General features: G+C 37.9%; 1 pseudogene; it reads right to left on the reverse strand.

Moving 5' to 3' along the window:
• Positions 1-18,784: 18,784 nt before the first annotated feature.
• On the reverse strand, positions 18,785-19,225 carry LOC110193544 (small ribosomal subunit protein eS12 pseudogene; annotated as a pseudogene).
• Between the last annotated feature and the right edge of the window lie 2,581 nt (positions 19,226-21,806).

Below are 21,806 nucleotides of genomic sequence, written 5' to 3' on the forward strand. Positions count from 1 at the left end.
AAGATAAAAGAAAATGTGCATTAAAATGTGCCCATTCTTCCTATATTGAGGAGACCTGGGAAAGACCTTAGCTTAAAAAGTCCAAGGTTTCCCACTGCATCTGGGGCCATCTCCAGTCATCCTAACCTATGTCATGCCCCTGGACCCAGATAGCTCTTGATCAGAGAGTGAGGCTGGTGACTTTGCATAGCTTTGACTCACTTAAATCCAATTCACTTGCAAGTCAAGACATTACCTTTCTGATGTCACTGGTCCTCTTTAAGAATGAAGGACAAACAACAACATGCCTATGTCTTTGTCTATGCCTATGTCTATGTCTATATCCATATCTATAGAGATAGGGATGCTTAGATGGATTCCCCTAATCTACCAGTGCAGTAATATTGCCAGAAAAGGAAATAAGATTAGTCTGTCATGATCTGTTCTTGATGGAGACAAGATGGCTCTTTGTAATTATCACATCTATTTCTAGATGTTCCCTAACCAGCCCTTTAATGATATAGTCTAAATTTTCTAGAAATTGAAGTCAAGTTTATAGTTCTATAGTTTTTTTTACTTAATTCTCTTCCATTTAAAAAATTGAATTTTTCTCCTATTCTGAGATACTTTTCTTTTCCTCTGCAGTTTTTCAAAACCCATTAACAGTGGCTTAGTAATCATACCCACCACTTTAATAATATTAATATCTAGCACTTATATAGCACTTTCAAGTGTGTAAAACACTTTACAACTATTATCTCATTTTATCATCACAATAACCCTGGGAGGTAGGTACTATTATTATCTTCTGTTTACAGATGAGGAAACTGAAGCAGACAGAGGTTAAATAATTTACCTAGGATCACATAGCTATTAAATATCTGAGGAAGATTTCAACTGAAGTCTTACTGATTACAGGTCTAGCTTTCTAAAAACTGCTCTACCCAATTGTCTTCTTTCTAATAGGATGTAGTTTATCTGGCTTAGATGACTTGAATTAATTAAGGGAGTCTATTTCCTGACTTCTCTTGAGTATCAACTTGAACTAGAAATTTTTTGCTTTTCCCTTTTTGGTCCAAAGATTATTCTTTTTGGCACAGTACCCGGCACATAGAAAGTACTATGTAAATGCTTATTCCCTTTCCTATTTATGGGAATTGGCCAGCTCTGTGGGATTTTCAGTTGCACCTCTAATTGGTTCACATCCAATTGCAATATGAAAAATTCACAGGAGTTAGAGGTAGGAGGGATGATAAATACCATCCAACCCAACTCCCTTATTTTATAAATGAATCAACTGAGATCCAGAGGGGTCCAAATCACATATCCAAAATCACATAATAACAGGCAGTTCTGGAAATGAAGACTTTGTTGGTGCAGGGGATAGTGCTGGGTTTGGAGTTAAGAAGACTTGAGTTCAAATTTGACCTCCGGTACTCAGCTCTTTGACCCTGAACAAGTATTTAACTTCTGCCAGCCTCAGTTTCCTCTTATGTAAAATGAGAACAATAATAGCCCCTACCTCACAAGGTTGTTGTGAATTTAAAATGTTATATTTCTAAAGCATTTTGTAAATTTTAAAGTGCTATATCAATAATTGTATTATTATCATCATTACTGTTGTTGTTATTCAGTGTTTTCCATTGCAACTTGCTGCTTCATGTAGTAAAACTTATATAGAAGGTGAATAGCGAAAGGATCCCTGAATACTGGGGGACTGCAACATGGTAAACGGCAGAAAAATTTTAGGGTCACAAATGAAGTAATAGCTAATAATAGCTAATCATCTCCATCACCATCATCGTAATAGTTGTCAGTGTACTTTAACAAAAAGTTTTATAAAATACTCTTGCATTGGTTCTTCAACAACCTTGTGAAGTGGATACTGCAGATAACTCTGTCTTACAGATACAGAAAACTGAAGTGCCTAGAGCTTGGTCATAGATTTTAAATTGGAGGGGACTAAATACCATTTTTGAGTTCACCTACTCTAACTCTCATTTTACAAATGAGGAAATTGAGGCCTAGAGTGACTTCTGTTAAATCATACAAGTAGAAGCAGATCTAGGATTTGAATTCAGGGATCATGGATCTAGAACTAGAAGAAACCTCAGAAGCCATCTAACCCAACTAATTTTATGTATAGGGAAAGTGAGGACCTTCTAGGTTAAATGATATGGCCATGGTCACAACTAATAAGTGTTAAAGGTGGATGTTGAAACTAAGTCTCCTTTCTAGTTCTAGTCCTAGCTCTGCCACTACTTCTCTTTGTGACTTTGGTTAAGTCTCTCTGGGCCTCAATTTCTTCATCTGTAAAATTAGGCAGTAGGCCTAGATGATTTCAAGAGTCTTCCACATCTGATTTACAAAATTCTAAGCACGACACTAATCCCTGAGGTACAGCTGTGGGTTTCTGGGAAACAACAGTAGCAGATAGATCAAACTAGTATCTAGCAGTCCAGGGACTTGTTCTGAATGAAGGCATCAAGCAGGCCATGCAGTTAAGAGGTAGAGTAGCAATCAGTGCCATGATTTATAAATAGAACCTGGAGCTGTCAGCCTCCAGAGAGCCTGGCACTCTAAATTCCCTCTGTGCATTGTCTCCATTATGTGAATTTGAACTTGTTTGTTCATTTCATGGTAAGTGTGATCAAGTTTTTTTTTTTTTCATGTTTCTCTCCTGAGCTGAACTCTTGAAGGACCAAGGACATAGCTCTTGATTCTCTTTTGGTAAAACAACTCAGGGCCTTCCATATATGATATTCCACTTGGTAATGATAGTGCTGATTTTAGGATTGTGGGATCTTAGAACTAGAAGACACTCTAGAGACCACCTAGTTTAGCTTCCCACCCAGTGGAGGAATCCTCTAAGCATTTCTGATTGTCTTAGCCATCCCACCTTAAGATATTTCTAGCCCTTGTCTGGAGGACATATTTTAGACATGGCTTCTTGGAATAAAGAATTTTTTTTTCTTTTTAGTATTTTAGAAACTTGAAAGACTCATGAGGGATATTATCTGGAGGGATTTATTAAATGAAGGGGATTGACCAGATGATCTCCAACGTTCCTTTCGGCTCTAAATTCTGTGATCCTATGACTTGAGGACCCCTTGGATGTCTTCTCCAGTTCTCTGTGATCTCTTTGATGATTTGAAACAGTCTTATCCATGGGATATTGAGGCCTGTCAGACACATAATTGCTGAAAATGTTTTCTGTTGTCATTGGTGGTGGTGACGGGAGGAGGTTAGGCAGATTCCAGATAACTCCCCATCACCCTCTTGCATTAAGAGTAAACATTTTTCTCTCCCTTTATCAGATCAAAGTCTTCCATCAAACTGTCTTGTCCTGTCTTATTCAATTATATTTTTAATCCAATTTGACCCATGCATTCATCTTCTTTGAAATCTGATAGACGTCAGCCCACATTACAGATTGAGAGTAAATGGCTGAATTAGCTTTCTGAGGAGATTCAGTGAGATTGCCTTTTCATGCAGCCTAGCCTGGTTTGGCCTCTGAGCCAGCTGAAGTTCTAGTGGGGAGGGGCTATAGCCATAGAAGAAATAAAAGAAAATGAAGTCACAGTATATTTAGACTGGGTAGGTGGGTTTATAGTTTGAGAGGTTATGGGAAAAATGATTTTTAGGGTGTTATGAAGGTACTATGGGCAAAATATGTATGTGTGTGCATGTATATATGTATGTACATGGTTTTTCTCTGCCATCCTAGCCTAGTACACACTGGATGACAGTCTAGGTCAATGTTCCTGAAACTTTTTGGTTTCAAGATTCCTTTTCACTCTAAAAAGTTATTGAGGACTCCTTCCCACAAGAGCTTTTGATTATGTAGGTCATATTCATCAGTGTTTACCATATTAGAAATTAAAAATCTTTGTATTATTATTATTATGAAGAGTTTTGACCTTTTTTACCCCCTGAAAAAATCTAGAGGGCCCTTAGGAGTCCTTGGATCATACTATGGTAACTACTAAGATTGTTCCCATCAAGGGACCTGTAATGAAAATGGTGACTTTGGGCAATCTGGATCTTAAAAATGTAAGAAACTGAATCTTTAGTTCCTTCTACCCCTACCCCAATATTAGTTAGGTCTGTCTAATTTGATCCTCATCCTGATGAGTTAGCTTTGCTCTGTTCTGTGAACTGCATTCAAAGCCAGAGCCATCTGTCCTGCTAATGTGCTACCATTAGTCATGAAGGGGAGAGAGCAGAGGTCAGTGCTAACCCATCCCCACTACTGGGAAAACAACTCATTTTGTATGTCCTGCAGATTGTAGGTCAGTAGCCTCATCCTCACGCAAAGATAGCATATTCTACTTCAAGTCTCTTTAATTGCTTTTACATGTTATCACCCCAATTAGAATCTAAGCTCCTTGCGAGCAGGGACTTCTTTTGCCTTTCTTTCTACCTCTAGCTCTTAACACAGATCTTGGCACATAGTTAGGGCTTGTTGACTTGACTTGATTTGAGAAACCAGCACTGTTTTCAGTTATATGGAGAGAATATAGGGAAACAGTTATGGTGCTTTGCCTAGGATAGTCTGTGGAGAGCTTATTTGACTATGAAACTGTTGTTGAAAGATAAAGCTTTGGGTTATAGCTTCCATCCTCTTAGAGAACTTTCCTAAATGGAAAGCTGGAATTGCCTCAAGAAACTGGGTAGAAATATCTGGTAGAAATATCCTTTACCCTCATTCAGAGCAGGGTTCAGTCTATTGAATGGTATGTAGGATCATAAGCTTCCAGATGGAAAGGGGACCTAGAAGTTTAGCTCAACTCCTTCATTTTACAGATGAGGAAACTGAGGCCTTGAGACATTAAGTAAGGTGCCCAAGGTTACACAGTTATAAAATGCCAGAACCAGGATTTGAATTAGATCCTTTGACTCCAGTGTTCTTTTCACACCAAACACATAGGGAGTGAAAGAGAAAAGGCTAACCCTGGGCCTTGTCAGTGAGCATTGCTCCAAGAAGACTGGTAGGGGAATGATTATGAGCATGTGCCATTGGTGGTACGCACTAATGGAAAATGAAGTGCTTGACAAGAATCTAACCAAGAAGCAACAGCAATAGCACCAGGAGAGGAAGAGCCATTTCTAATGCCCAGCCAGAGAGAAATCAAATCCAATATTTTGTTTAGCCAATGAACAGTCTCTGATCTTCCTGCAACTAGAAATCATTTGGGTTTATATGTGGTTTGGGGTAACATTTCCCTGAGTGCTACACCCAAATGGACAGAAGAGCTAGGAGGATGGCCAGTCAGTTTGCTTTTATCTTGGTGCTGTTTGTATGACCATTTGTGGTCATTTTGTTTTCGTTTTGTAGCCTCAGTGCCCTATCACAGTTCTTGGCACATAGTAGATGCTTAGTTTAATCAATACTAGTTGAATGAAATTGAATTTGTTTGGGCAAAATAAAGCCATTGTTCTCCCATGAGAGTGATAATTTCTTGAGTTTCCTCTTTACTCTTCCTTCTTATAGAGTCCCTCTCTTCCTTTAAGGTGCAGCTCAGACACCATCTTCTGCAGGAAACCTTTCCTGATTCCCCCAATTCCTAGTACTCTCCCTCCTACAATCCCTCGTATTTTACTTTTTATATATAAATATACATGTATTCCTTAACTTTATATTTATGCTATATTTATTTTATATGTATTATTGTCCCCCCTCATTCAAATATAAACTCATTATGAGTAGTGATAATTTCATTCTTTGTATTGTATCCCCAGAGCCTAGGACAGTACCTGGCACATAGTAGGTACTTAATAAGTACTTGTTAGTTGACTGATCTATAATCTTAGACTCAGGCTTACTATATATGTAGAGAAAGGATGGAAGAGACAGTACTGAGGGAATAATGATACTTTATACTTATACACTATTATACTTTTGAAGTGCTTTCACATTTATTATCTAATTTGAAACTCATAAAACTCTATAGTAGGTATTATTTAACATCTTCATTAGTGGATGAGGAAAATGAGGTCCAGAGAAGGAGTAACTTGGGGTCACAGAATCATAGCATATCAGAGCTGGAAGGGATATTAGGGATCATCTACTCCAAAAGCCTCATCTTATGGATGAGGAAACTGAAGTCCAGAGGGGATAAGAGATTTGCCTATGGTCACATAGGTGTTAAGTGGCAGAGCCTGAACTTGAATTCAGTTATTTTGATGCTATTGATATTATTCTCCCTGCCCACCCCACTTCCCCTAACTGAGTCATAGAATCATGGATCTTAGAGTGGAAGGGACCTCAGAGAGCTGTAAAGAGAGAGGTGTGGTTTTTTTGTCTGTCCTTTGGAATCAGTATAGGATATTGTATTTAAACTTGACTGTCTTTTAGTGTTTTCATTTCATTAGTGTTATTTATTTCTTGACCATCTTTTAGTGTTTTCATTTCATTAGTGTATTTATTTCATTATATAAATTGTTGTTTCCTTTTTTTACTTTCTTCACTGTGCATCAGTTCATATAAGTCTTCCAATGTTTTTCTGAATTCCCGATATTCATGTTTCTTATGCCACAAAGCTATTCCATTACATTCATGTACCACAATCAGCCCAACAATTTACCAATTGATAACTTTCCATTTTTTTCTACTATGAAAGTGCTGTTGTTGCTATGAATATTTTGGTATTAATGAGTCTGTTCCTTGTATCTTTGACTCCTTGGAGATACACACCTAGAAGTGAGATCTCTGAGTCAGAGTATGAACAGTTTTCTTTTCCTAGCTCTGTCAATAGCACATTTGTGTGTGTGTCTTCCCACAACCCTTCCAACATTTCAATCTTTTATCATCTTTGTTAATTTGGTAAACATAAGGCAAAACCTCAAAGCTGTTTTAAAGTTCATTTCTCTTGTTATTAGTGATCCAGAGCCTTTTATGTGTGGGGTTTTTTTTGGTGGTATGCACTATTTTTTTAAAACTTCATATCTTTTGACCAATTATCCATTGAGAATGTCTCCTAGTCTTTCATCTTTGTATAATTTCCCTCTATATCATGGATATCAGACTTATATCAGAGATACATGATGTAAAGATTGTCCCCCCTACATGACAGTTTCTTTTCTTATTCTAATTGCACTGTTTTTGTTCATTAAGAGGTGTTTAATTGCATGTATCTTTAGCCTAAGTGTAGCTCTTTTCTCAGATGGATCAGGCCTGGACCTGGGAGTGGACCCAAAAGTGCTATTTGCTCTTTGACTTTTATGCTTCTACCCAGAGTTTATTCTGGGGAACTTCCAAATATATTCATGTTTCTTTCCACAAATTAGGAAATAATAATACCTAGTTCCCATGAAATCAAGGTAACAAATTCCTATCAGGTGGAGAAGATTTTATTTCATCCTACAGAGAAGACAAAAAGTGCAAAGAATTTATAAGAATCTGTAACGAGATATAGAAAACACTTAAGATACTCGTATAGTTTATAAACTGATCTTGGAAGCGAATTGAACTTAGAGCAACACCGAATTCTGGTGAAATCTTTCTCTCCTAAAGGGTTCTACATAGTCCCTTTTAGATTCTTAGTGAAAATCTATGATTTGGACTTCTCTTGGAAGCAAACTCACTTTGGTGATGCTGGACAGGTGGTATTCTTCCCTTCAGATCTGCACTGTTGAGTAATTCAGTGGTGTTGCTATTCTCATCCCCCACCCTTAACCCTCCTCCCCTCCTAGAGGCATAGATTTAGTCCCCTTGACTTTGCTTTTCTAGCTGTGGGACAGTGGGGGAAATCCTCTTTTTTTCAAGAGTTACACACTGCTTAGGGATTCCTTTTTCTCTAGGTCAGATCTTTGAATTCTGAGATTTGAGGCTGCTTTTGAGACAGCCCCTGAGGCTTGCACTAAATGCAAGACATTGCCTATCTCTGAGTAGAATGCTAGGTTCTGAGATTATGTTGCCTAGAAAATGACTATCTCCATTTCCTTCCCCCACATTCTCACTTCTCACCTCCTCAGGTGAACATAGTTCATGAATTTTGCTCAGGCTGTGCATGGACAAATACGTATGTTTCTTCCATGAATTTTTTTTTTGCAGGAACCTTTGATATTATACCCCTCCTCCAAGTGTTGCCATCTTTTGGGCTGTTGTCTTTGGGCTGAGACTGGGACAGGGATAGTGGGTTGGTTAACCACTGGAGTTCAGAAACTTTCCTCTTATGCTGTGTGGTTTCCCATACGTGCAGCGTGCTATGATTTTTTGCCCCCAAGGTACCATTAATTACTTCTTGGGGTGGAAAGAGAGGTCTCCCCCTTAGTACCATCTCACTGGAATGTGGAAGGAAAAAGGTGAAAAAGGAAAAAAAGGCTGAGAGTGGTTTACTGACTCTGTTTTATAGGGTGGCACATCCTGCAAGAGAAGTCTATCTTCCTAAAGATCCTAGGCAACTAAATCATCTTACGGGCAGCCTAAATCTGGGAACCAGACTGTGGACCAATCAGGAATTGGATTTTGTCTTTTTAAAAAGATTTCAGTGGTCATGTCCATACTCTCAATGGGGAGAGAAAAACGCCATTTACCTATTTGCCCCCCCTTGAAAAAAATCTCATTATCTTACAAATTCCACTTGGCTTGGGAACTCGGCTAATTATCTCCTTACATTTATATAATTGGAATTATCTTTTCTGTTTTTATTTTTTGTGTGTGATATTTTCTATCCCTTGCTTGGCTGTGAGTTCTCCCCTAACCAAAGATCTGCAAGGCTCTTTAATTTGATATAAAAAAATGATGTGTTGACTTCTTTAGATTTTTTTTTCATAGGCATTATCTTGGAGGCAGTGAGGTACATTGACAAGCATGCTTTGTTTGGAACTAGAAGACCTAGGTTTGAATTCTTGCTCTGAGTCTAGCTACCTAAGTTTCTTCATTTGACAAATGACAGGGTTGGACTAAATGACCTCTAAGATCCCTTCCAGGTCTAGATCTATGATCCAATGATTTTGTTTGATCCTTATAACAACCCTGAAATTGGAAGAACAGGTTGTATTATCCCTATTTTGCCAACAAAGAAATTGAGGATAAGGGATGTAAAGTGACTTATTTAAGGTAAGATAGCTAGGAAGTGAATTAGAACCCAGGTGCCTTGACTTTTTCCACTGTAACACATAATAAAACACTTGCCTGATGGTGATTAGCTATTTTTCATCCTCACTAAGGGCAGGATGATAATAAATGGGTCTTAGGAAATGAGAGATTCAGGTGTTAGAAGAATTATGTCTTGATAATGAGGCTAGCTAAATGCTGGGATGGACAACCAAGTCCAGGTGTAAAACTTTCATTCCTTGAGGTCTTAGAAATAGACCAGAGTCTCATCTAGCTGAGGAGTGGAATAAAGGTTGTTGCTATGTTGCTTTTAGCTTGTTATCTCTGAAGTTTCCATATCCCATTATTTTTCTGCTGGGGATGGGTCCACTCCCTGAAGCATCTTGCAGAATTCTATGTCTGTTAGATTGATAAAGAAATCCAGTTACATAGAAACTTAGTTGCTGAAGTTAGATATGACCTCCACCTCTCTCTTCTCTCTGAATTAATTCATTTAGTATTTACTTTCTATTCTCTTGATTGGGTCTTACTCTTACTGCCTTGTATTGTCAATTATGTTTTTATACATTTTTGTTTTGTTGAAGACATGGTTTTTATGTGTATAATAAGTTCTAGACTGGAATCTCTTTGCAGGATGGAATGTGTCTTACATCTCTTTGTGTCCTCTCACCTCCCAATGTTTAGCACTTAGTACTAGGCATACAGTAGTTACTTAATATATATTTGCTATTTAGTTTGACTCCAGGACAGACAGGATCTGAAGAGCAGACTCTAGCACCACTCCCCTTCTCCACAGCTTGCCCTATAGGACATTTCAAAATTTCAGAAACCTTAACTTAGCCTTAATGGATTTATAGAATCATAGATTCAGAGCTCATAGATTTAGATTCATGAGGAATGGACTCATTTTACATTTGAGGAAACTGAGTTAAAAAGATTAAATGTTTTGCCTAGGGACACACAGCTAGTAATTATCTGAGGTGGGATTTGAACCTTTGTCTTCCTGACAAAGGTCTAGTGCTCTATCTACTTCACTACAATATCAACAAACCTTAGCCAGACTCTCAGACATGTACATAATCTGCATCTGGACCACTCCATTAAAGACACTTGTCTGTGGGCCAAACCTAATGTTTATTTGCTTTTTCAATATGCCTTTCATCTGTCCTACACTGGGCTGTGTCTGCCATCTCCTGTTCCTTTTGGAGTTCAGGTCCCAAATGAGCCATTCTTTGGGAAGTTATGAATTTTTTTACAATACTCCTCAGTACTTTCCTCCCATCACCCTACAACCCCTTGGACCTAATAACAGGCACAGATTGGTTGAAACCACCTTGCATGTATTGCATTTGGATGATCAACAGAGGATTTGAGAGGATATTAGCACATGCAGAGTGATGCTTTTTCAGGGGCATGTTTGTGTTACCTGGCAACACGTGCCTCCAAAATGGTCCCTGGGGATTCCCTTGGCATAGCTAGCATGACTTGTTATATTCTATCTCTTGTAACACAGCAGCAAGTACACATTAAAAAAATGAATTTATTGACACAAAAGGTACTTTGGCTTCCCTTGTCCTCTGTTCTACGTTGCTCATTACAATTTCATTTAACAAAGAGCTTGCCAATTCAATTCTTCAGTGTGGAGTGGATTCATAATTGTTACACTTGGTGGAGGTGCAGCTTGCTTCTTGGAGAGCTTGGACATTTTTCCACCTGCCATTAAGATAAGCCAACTAGGGTTCCAGCTTTTCTAAGACTTTAGTGTCATTTGGACTCTCTTTCTAAGACCTATGTTATTGCACAAAGTTTTTTTTTAAGAGCTTTTACATTCTTTAAATGACTCCTTAGATGCAAAAAGAGAAGGGAAGGATCAAGGCTGATTAGTTCAGCTGCTCTACCCCCTTCTTTTCCCTCCTCTTCACCAGTTAAAAAAGTGTTCTGGATTACAATAATGAGGCTGTGAGGTATCAGAGCAGAGAAGAAATAGACCTTGGTTCTAGTCTCTCCTCTGCCATTATCTGGCCATGCAATTTTAGTCAAGTCACTTAATTTCCCTGAATCTTTCCCCTCATCTTTAAAATAGAAATATTAATATTTTCCCTCTCTGCTTCTTATATTAAATAAGGTATATGAAAATAATCAGAAGGTACAAGGCATTATACACATAAAATATAGCATTAATATCATAGCTAGTTGTAGTAGCAGTATTGACCCACTGTGAATATGGTCTTACCTTTAAGTTGTTTTTCCCATGGTGTGAAGTTCTATTCTAATGCTTCATTATGACATAGGTATGACCCTGAGTTCTTTACACTTATAAGAATTTATAAGAACCAATATTTATATGTGATCCTCAGAACAGCTCTGTGAGGAAAGTGATATAGATATTCTAATTTTACAGATGGAGAAAGAGAGGCTTGGAGAGGTTAAGTAACTAATTTATCATCGTATATTTAGAAAGTGCCAGGGAAAGTATTTGAACCCAGGTCTTTCTGACTGCTATTGTACATTCTGAGTCCAGCACTCAGCTCACTATGCTAAGCTTCCTCTCCCATGCCAGCATAAGACAAGTTCTAACAGATCTTACCAAGTTGGAAAAGTTTGGAGTATGGGCTAGCCCAGTGGTTTCCAACATTTTGCTTTCAAGACTCCTGTGCATTCCTAAAAATTGCTGACCCCCATCCCCACCCTAGGAGCTTTTGCTTATGTGGATTATATCTATATTTACTGTATTAGAAAATAATACATGTTAGCATTACTTGGAAAATAGTTTTGATCTTGGGGACCTTACACAAAAGTCTTGAGGACCCATAGGGTCCCTGGATCACAAGTTGAGAACCACTGGAAGAGATGATAGGCAATGTGCCTGTCACACAGTAATTAGACCAGTTAAGTTCAGTAAGGCTCAAAAAATTGGCCAATAGGCTATTTCCTTCTTCACCATGTAATTTGTAATGGCTATATACTATGGTGTGCAGGAGCTACAATCTGTATTGGTGGAAGGAGTACCAATACTAATGAAATAATAGCTAGTTTGCTATGTTCATGTAAGGGAATAGAGTTGGTCTACCCACTGTTACCAAATTTCTCATCCAACTTATTTTGCTGGTTACATTGATAGCTTGAGTTATCATGGAGCTATGATGGCTATTGTTTACAAATATCCTACCTATCCTGCATCTACTCCCTCTGATGATGAGTTAAGATTGGGTCTCAGAATATGAAAGCTTCAATAAGAAACTGAGGATAGACTAGCTTAAAAACCAACTCTCATCCCAGGCCACTGATCCAGGTATGCTCAATTATGCCAGATTCTCTCCTCTATTATACAGTACCTATAATTTAGTGTAATTATTTTCTTATTCTAGCCAGATTTCAAAGTGTCTGAGGCCCTGTGTCAGCACCATGGCCAGCAACTTATTAGACTTCCTGAATGCTGAGAACAGAGCAAAACTACCTGGACTTCAAGAGGCTGAAAGCCAATAAACTTGTTTCATGGTGCTACATTATGAATTTACAAGTCACATACATAAGCAGAATAACCCAAGTGGGATATATTAAAATAGAATAAAATACAGACTCCTCTGCTTGTCATTTTAATAGATTTTTAAAAAATTTTACTTTATTCTTAAAAATAAATTTTGTTATGTTTTCTGTTCTTGTATCACCTAAAATTTCCTCTGTACTATTCCTTCTTCTCACCTTAGATAACAATTCCATATAATGAAGAATATTTCTAAAAGAAAAGAAGAAAAAGGGGAATAAGAGAAAAAAATCAGCAAAATCAACCAAATTTTGAAAAAAATCTGAGAACATATGCTATTTTACACCTATGGACCTCTCATTTCTGTAGGGGGAGTGAGGGAGGTATTTTATTAAATTTCTTTTTAGGGGCCATGCTGCCTCCATGAACTCTATATTTAAGCCAAGTGGTCTACTTGCTTGTTATTCCTTAATCTTGTCACTTCATTTCTGCCTCCATGCCCTTCTCATAGACTGCCCTTCATGTCTAATATACACTTTCTCTTTAACCTCTTCCCCTTAAAATACCTAATTTCCTTCAGGGTTCAGGGCTCGTGTTACTCCTTTCAGAAGCCTTTCCTAATCCTCTTAGTTGTTTATGTTCTCTCCTCAAATAATCATGTATGTACTTATTTGTTTACATGTAATATCCCTCCAGTACAATATAAGCTCCGTGAGGGCAGGAGACCACTTTTCTCTTTTGTCTTTAACTTTCCAGTGATTAGCACAGACCCTCGCACATAGTACGTGCTTAATAAATCATATTGGATTAAATTGGAACATGTGAGCAGAAAAACATGTTTGTTTGTTTGTTTTTCTGGAATACTGGATAAGATGACTGCCAGAGTTGATCTTTTAAAATCTGATTTATTCAGATAATAATCTTAATCTTTCAATTCAATTAGTCCTGACTCTTCTGCCAAGTTACTTTGAAAGGTGTGTTGAGTCAGTTAACCCTTATAAGATTTCAAACAGTGTTCTAAAGTTCTAAAAAAATGAGATCTATAATATATACCTACCTGATTAAGGATGTATTAATGATTTTTTTCTTCCTAGTGTGAATTTTCCTAATCTTGCTATCATTCCTTAGGGTTATATTAATATAATATAATAATAGGTTATATTAAGTATAATTAATATAATTACTTAATATAATAGGTTATATTAAGTAAAGTGTACCTAGAGTCTTTTCACTTTGAGTAGGTATCAAAATGGCAGGTTAGTTGATGAGAATGTTTATTTTATTCCATGTGAGAAAGGGTCACAAGACTTATTAGAAATCTCACTTTCAAATACTCAAATGGATTTGTGATCTCACTAATTATCAGACTCCCTCCAGTGATGCAGATTTCAATCTATCCATGATCAACCTACCTATGTGACTCTTGTCTATTTCCTCCCCAAAATTCACTGCCATAGATTTACTTAAAGTGGTGTTTGTTTTATTTTCTCCCAACATTACAAGAGTAATAGTGGAGCACTCTAGCTGTCCACCTGTCATCTCTTGCTATTTCCACTTGTCCAGTCTATTTTTCTTTCTCTCACAGAATCCTTTGATGACAGCCTTTATTCCTGTTTTTCTCATACCCTCCTTGTACTTTTCTATTCCTGTGTTTGATTCTGATCTTAGGTTTCCTGTAGGCAGAAGTATTCCAGATCTCACTGCCATATAGCAACATAAATAAAACATTAATATTAGAAAGATGGGCATTTGCTGTTGTGGTAAGATTGGTTAAGTGCCCTGCAATTTCCTAGAAGCAATCCAGCTTGTTCCCCTCTTCCTTTTCAACTCTGGGCCCAGCTCATTGTCTATCTGTTTCATCTGTCCCAGAAATACATACTGTTGAACAAGCTCTATAGGGTGTCCATTCAGATGCATGTTGAACTCTGGGCTTAGGAATCGTGGTACTTAACATCCACAAAGAATGACATTGCCCCCACCCCAGGTTGATGAAACTAATTTATTTTTTAATAATTTAATATTTGATTTCTCCCAATTACATGTGATGACAATTTTTAACATTCATTTTTTAAAATTAAATTCATTTGAAATTTAAACTCTTTTAAAATGAGTTCCAAATTCTTTCCCACCCTTTTTCATCCACCCCCTCCTGCACTGAGAAGGCAAGCAGTTTGGTATAGTTTATACATGTGCTGTCATTCAAAACATATTTCCAAGTTAGTCATGTTGTGAAAGAAAACAAAAACCACACCCCCAAGAAACCCAAGAAAAATAAAGTAAGGACAAAGTATGCTTCAATCTGCATTTAGACTTCATCAGTTCTTTCTATGGAGATGGATAGCAGTTTTCATTATAAGTCCTTCAGAATTAAAAGAACTACATTTTCAAAGAGTCATAAACTCTCATCTAGTTCAATCTCCTATTCCACGTATGAATCTGCTGTAAGAGATTGCTTAGAAATAGTAATTTAGCCCTGCTTAAACATATTGACAGAGAGCTCACTAACCTTTCGGGACAATCCATTTCACTGTTGAATAGCACAAATTTCTAGAAAATGTCTTTATACTGATCTGAAATCCACTTCCCTACAAACTTGCCAACTGGCCCTAGTTTTGTCCTCTGGAACTACAAAGTAGAAATTTAATTTCTTTCCTACATGACGTCTCCTCAGCATAGTCAAAAATGTTGATCACGTCTCCCTTAAGTCTTATTTTCCTCGGATGAAACATATCTAGTTATTTCGTCTGTTCCTCTTACTAATGTAGTTGTGAGACTCCTTTATGTTCTGGTTGCCCTTTACTGGGTGTTCTGTAGCTTGTCTATGTCCCTCCTAAAATATGGCTCCTATAACTGACAACCTTCCAGATGGAGTCTGACCACTGCAGAGTACAGTAAGATCTCATCACCTCTGTCAAGTGTTAACACCATTAGTATTGAGTATGAAATTCAATTGACATTTATTTAGCTATGTGTAGAGGGGCATTTGTCTCTAGGATTACCTGGGTGATTGTTATCACACATAACTCTGGATTTTGAACAAATTGTAGTGGTTGGAATAAGCAAACTTTTATTTGGGTTTCTAGAGAATATTAAACATGATGATGTGTCAGACCTTTCAGAATAACTCAGTTTGAAAGGAGAGAAGCCTGGAGATTGGATAATTGGATGAGGGTAGGTAGTAAATCAAGGAAAGATGAAATAAAGTGTTTCATTCAGAATTTGCTAGCGTAACTTCTTAAAGTGACAAACCTCATCTCCCTAGTTTCCTGATGACTTTGGTCTAGCTCTGTTGCCTTCCATTGTCAAAGGTTGGGATTTTTTCTAACCATTGATTAATAGAGCTTAAGATGGATTTGACATGAGTTATGTGTTAAACATCTGCTCTATCTTAAACTTCATGAATTCACAAATAGAGGCTTGAAAGGAAAGTGCAATAAATTATTCACAAGAAAACCTCCAGTGTTAGAAATTTGAACTGGGGTCAATCCATTCAAGGGATGGCTTGGTTACTGTATGTGAGACATCAGCTTTAATAGGAAGAATCCAACCTCATCTAGCACTTTGGCTATACAGTCTAAACTAGTGTAAATAGATCAAGCATAACCAAAATACTCTGTACTTCTTAAACAGCACATCAACTTAAGTGAGTCCACAGAATTTTAGGCATTTAAACCATGAGAACCTTTCTTTCTTTGGAAGAAAATTCCTTTTTTAATCCTTTCAAGGAATCAGGATTACTTGGGGATATAAATCTAGTAAATTTGTTCTGGAAAAATAAACCCAAAACATACTGATGATCTGATTCATCTCAGCAGTCTTGTGAAGTAGTGAGCAGCAAGTAATTGTCCACAAACCCATTTTAAAGAGGGGAGACCCTGGACAATAGAAAGGTAAGAATGAAATCTAGAAAAGTTAATTGACTTGATCAAATTTTTACACAGTGGGGAAACGAACTGTTTTTATGCAGAAAGTCACTGTCACTGACTCCATGGATTTGATGGTAACTTATGCCAGTGCCTCACAAGGATAGCAGAAATAACTTGGATGTCACTGAATCTCAGTAGAAAAAAGGCATGAAATTGATAACTATGTCTGTGCTTTCCCAGTTTCCAATAACTGAGTCAATTCCAAGGAGCTCTTGGTCCCTCCAGCTCTCTCTAGATAAGGCCCACAACCCACCTGCTTAACATCAATTTTCACACATCTGTGATTGTATAGAAGAGACATTTTCTCTTTCTACCTTATCCCTCTCTCCTTTCATCATGTCAAAAACCCAAATAATTTTTCATTGACCTTGCCAAATGTGCTAAAAGACCTGTAACTGGGAGGGTGTTGGGCTAGGGGAGCCACTCCTGTAGTGGCATGGCACTTCTTGCTACTGGGACATTCCACCTGAACATTTGGGGGAATAGGGCATTCATTATACCTTTCCTCTCCAAAAACAAATCATGGCAATAACAATGCAGAGAAACTTGAGTGAGGCTTTGAAGATGTCTGATGATCTCCTTTTCCAAATCTGTTGGACTAAATAATGATTTTTATCAGGAAAAGCACTTTGCTTTGAAAATGAACCTTTCAGTGGTGCTTGACCTGAGGTGATTGATGGATCATCTGCTGTAAGCCAGCTTTTCCTTACTAGATTTGGCAATGCCAACTGCATCTGTTACTCAAGACAGCTTCCTTATCTAGCTGCACATGAAAAAGGGAAGAAGGTGGTTAAATTGCTCTTACCTACCCACTCAATTAAAACATTCTACAAAACCAAGGACGTCTAATAACTTTGAGGCATCTTTCCAGTGGACCAAAGTCAGTTTACATGCTGGTCAAGAAAGAGTGTCATAGGGGATAAGGGAAATTTCATATGATGAACAAAATTCCTGGATAATTTGGAATGGTTATTTATAACCAGAGACCTAAAGTTGGAAGGGCCTTTCAAATGCCATCTAGTTGAACCCTGTTATTTTATAGATGAGTATTGAAGCGTAAGGTGATTAAATGACTTAACCAAGGTCACACATACCCTAATAGAGGTAGAATTGGGACTCACAAGTTCTTTGACCCTAGAACCAGCGCTTAACTGGTTGTTTTAACCTCTTATTAATTTAACTTGTTATTTTAACTAGAGTTGAAGAAAAGGGATACCAGAGAAAGTTTGATGGTATGATGATGACCAACCATAATCAGTCAAATCAGGTCATCAGGCTAGATAGTCCACAAACTGAGAAATACTCCTCCGTAACCAAGTGTTGGTCAGCAGCAATAATATTCTTTATTCTGTCAGTTTAATTTAGTAAACATTTATTAAGTGCCTACTATGTGCCAGGAGCTGTGCTGAGCATTGGGGATACAAAAAAGGCAAACGACAGCACCTGCCCTCAAGGAGCTTACAATTTGGTAGGGAGACAACATGTAAATTAATACATACAAAGCAAGCTATATACAGGATAAATAGAAAATAAATAACAAGGAAGGCATTGGAATTAAGAGGGATTTGGGAAGGCTTCCTGTAGGATTTGATAATCACAGAACTGTAAAAGTTAGACTCTTTTTAAGGTATATCATTATATATTTATTGAGCACCTACTATAGCTTGGAAATGTTGGAGATATCTTTACAGGACTTGTAGGAGATTCAGAGATGTAATACTTGGCTTCTGCCCTCTAGGAATGCATAACTTCCTTGGCAAGATTAGACTAACATACATGAAACAATAGCAGATACTATCAAGATAGTGTAAATTTTAGGATTAAATTGTATGGTATGGACTATGAATCCTGAGGGAATACAGGGAGTAAGAAAGCAACAAGGACTAGAATAATTTTAAAAATACATACCTTTTTCTTTTTTTAAATTTGGTATTTTATTTTTTCCCCAGTTACATGTAAAAAACAATTTTTAACATCATTTTGAAAATTTTGAGCTCTAAATTCTCTCTCTTCCTCCTTCCCCACCCCCCATCATTAAGAAGTCAAGCAATTCAATATAGGTTATACATGTGTAGTCACGCAAAACACTTCCATAATAGTCATGTTATAAAACACTAATTATATTTCCCTTCATTCTACCCACCCCCCATTTATTTTATTCTTTCCTTTCACCCTGTCCCTCCTCAAAAGTCTGACTCTTTTTCTGATTACCCCCCTCCAATCTTCCCTTTCTTCTATCCCCCCCACCTTATTCCCTTTTCCACTATTTTCCTGTAGGGTAAGATAGATTTCTGTACCCAACTGAGTGTGTATTTTATTCCCTCTTTAAGCCAATTCTTTTTTTTCTTTCAAATCAGACCAAGGCTTTTATTTTATTCATTTCTTGCATTTAAAATATTCTTCGATGACATCTTTGGCCTGAGATTCCTTGCCATAGTCTTTAACAACAAAGCAACTGCAGCCAACCACTTTATGGGGCTTTCCCTCTCTGTCAATTTTACAGAGGCCTACCCATTCGCTCAGCTTCTTGTTGTCATTAACCTTAATCAAGTTGATTTGGTGCTCAGCACTCAGGGCCTCAACCAACTTTACATGCATAGGTTCATCACAGTTGGAAGCAAGAACACAAAGATGGGCTTGGCGCTTGTCCAAGGCTTTGGCGGCTTCACGAATTCCATGAGCGAGGCCATTGTGGATGAGTGCGGTCTTCAGTACTTCTTGTAGAGTGGTGTTAACATCCATTACACCTCCAGCAGCAATGCCTTCCTTGGCCATGGCAGCGGTTCATAGGTGAAGCTAAATTTTGAAAACACCTGGGAGCCTCTGCCTCCTGCTCGACTCAGTGGCGACAGGGAAAGAGCTCTTTAAGCCAATTCTGATGAGAATAAGGCTGATTCATTCCCTCTCACCTCCCTTCCCTTCCCCTCCACTGTAAAAGCTTTTTCTTGCCTCTTTTACGTGAGATAATTTACCCCATTCTGCCTCTCCCTTTCTCTTTCTCCCAGTACATTCCTCTATTACCCCTTGATTTTATTTTTTAGGTATCATGCCTTCGTATTCAACTCACACCTGTGCCCTCTGTCTATATATACTCCTCCTAACTACCCTAATAATGAGAAAGGAGTTATGAGTTACAAATATCATCTTTCCATGTAAGAATGTCAACAATTTAGCTTTAATAAGTCCCTTATGATTTCTCTTTCCTGTACCTTTTCATGCTTCTCTTGAATCTTGTATTTGAAAGTTGAATTTTGTATTTACTCTGGTCTTTTCTCAAGAATGCATGAAATTCCTCTATCTCATTGAATATCATTTTTTCCCCCTCATTGATTATACTCAGTTTTGCTGGGTAGGTGATTCTTGGTTTTAATCCTAGCTCCTTTGACCTCTGGAATATCATATTCCAAGCCCTTTGATTCTTTAATATAGAAGCTGCTAAATCTTGTGTTATCCTGATTATGTTTCCACAATACTTGAATTGTTTGTGGCTGCTTGCAATATTTTCTCCTTGACCTGGGAACTCTGGAATTTGGCTATAATATTCCTAGGAGTTTTCCCTTTGGGACCTGTTCTGGGATCAGTGGATTCTTCCAATTTCTCTTTTACTCTCTGGTTCTAGAATATCAGGGCAGTTTTCCTTGATAATTTCTTGAAAGATGATATTTAGGCTCTTTTTAATTTTTAAATTATCTCTCCTGGATCTATTTTCCAGGTCAGTTGTTTTTTTCCAATGAGATATTTCACATTGTCTTCTATTATTTCCTTCTTTTGGTTTTGTTTTATAATTTCTTGATTTCTCATAAAGTCATTAGCTTCCATTTGCTCCATTCTAATTTTTGAGGAATTATTTTCTTCAGTGAGCTTTTGGACCTCCTTTTCCATTTGGCCAATTCTTTTTTAAGGCATTTTTCTCCTCATTGATTTTTTGGACCTCTTATGCCATTTGGTCTGTTCTATTTTTTAAGGTGTTATTTTCTTCAGTATTTTTTGGGGTTTCCTTTAACAAGCTGTTGATTTGTTTTTCATGATTTTCTTGTATCACTCTCATTTCTCTTCACAATTTTTCCTCTACTTCTCTTACTTAATTTTCAAAATCCTTTTTGAGCTCTTCCATGGCTTGGGACTAAATCATATTTTTCTTGGAGGCTTTGGATATAGGAGCTTTGACTTTTTGTCTTCTTCTGAGTGTATGTTTTGATCTTCCTTGTCAGCAAAGTAAGTTTCTAGAGTCAGAGTTTTTCCATTGTTTGCTCCTCTTCCCAGCCTAGAACTTGGCTTTTTAACTCTTTGTTAAGGCAGGGCTCTGCTTCCAGTGTGGAGGGTGAACTGTCCCAAGCTTCAGGGATTTTGTGCAGCTCTTTTCAGAGATACTTCTAGGAACCTGTAAATTTTCAGTTCTTCCAAGGTGATTTGATCTAAGGAGAGGTGTTAACTCCTCTCTTGGCTTGTGCTCTGGTTTGTGAGTGACCACAAGCACTCTTCTCTGGCCTGGAACTGCAAAGAGGGTTCCCTCTCTACTGCTGCCACAAGCTCTGTTATGCTAGTGCTTCTCCTTGCCCCAGGACTGCCACTCAGGACTGTGACCCAGATCCAAGTAGAGGCAAAGCAACTGAGCCCTCCCTCTCTTCTAGCAAAGAGGAGAGCTCCAGAAGCCACCACTGCTGCTGCCATTGCTGCTGCCACTGCCAATCCAGTCATTCCCAAGGTCTGCTCCTCGTTTTCTGGGGCTGGATATGCACTGGAATGAGCTTCTTTCTCACCCAGGTCTGACAGACCTTTCCTACTGACCTTCTAAGTTGTCTTTGGCATTTATAGTCTGAGAAGTCTGGAAATTGCCACTGCTGTGAGTGATTTAGTCACCCTGAGGTCTGCTCCTGGTTTGCTGAGGCCTGATCTGTGCTGGTGCGGCCTGCTGTGGTCTGAGCAACTCTCTCAGCCTGGTACAATAGACCTTTCCTGTCAACTTTCCAGGTTGTCTTGGGCTGGAAATTTGTTTCACTCTATCTTTTTGTGGGTTATGCTGCTCTAGAATTTGTTTAGAGTCATTTTAAAAAATATTTGGAGGGATTTGGGGGGAGAGCTCAGGTTAGTTCTCTGCTATCTTGGCTCCACCCCCTCCCCCCATACCTTTTTCTTAATGGGAGGTAGAACTATAGGCAGCATACTTGGAAGTACCGAAAGCCTTATGTTTTCTGAATATGGAGAAATCCTAAGGAAGACACAATGTCAGATGTGTACCACCATTGCCAAATTCTTGTATTGCATGAACTTCTGGGTGGCTGCCCAACCACTAGGCTTTCTAGGTAGGCTCAATATAACTTAACATTAACAAAATTTAGAGGAACTATAGATAAAA

This window comes from Phascolarctos cinereus, unplaced genomic scaffold, assembly GCF_003287225.1.
Source record: "Phascolarctos cinereus isolate Bilbo 61053 unplaced genomic scaffold, phaCin_HiC Scaffold_4;HRSCAF=312, whole genome shotgun sequence".
Lineage (NCBI taxonomy): Eukaryota > Metazoa > Chordata > Mammalia > Diprotodontia > Phascolarctidae > Phascolarctos > Phascolarctos cinereus.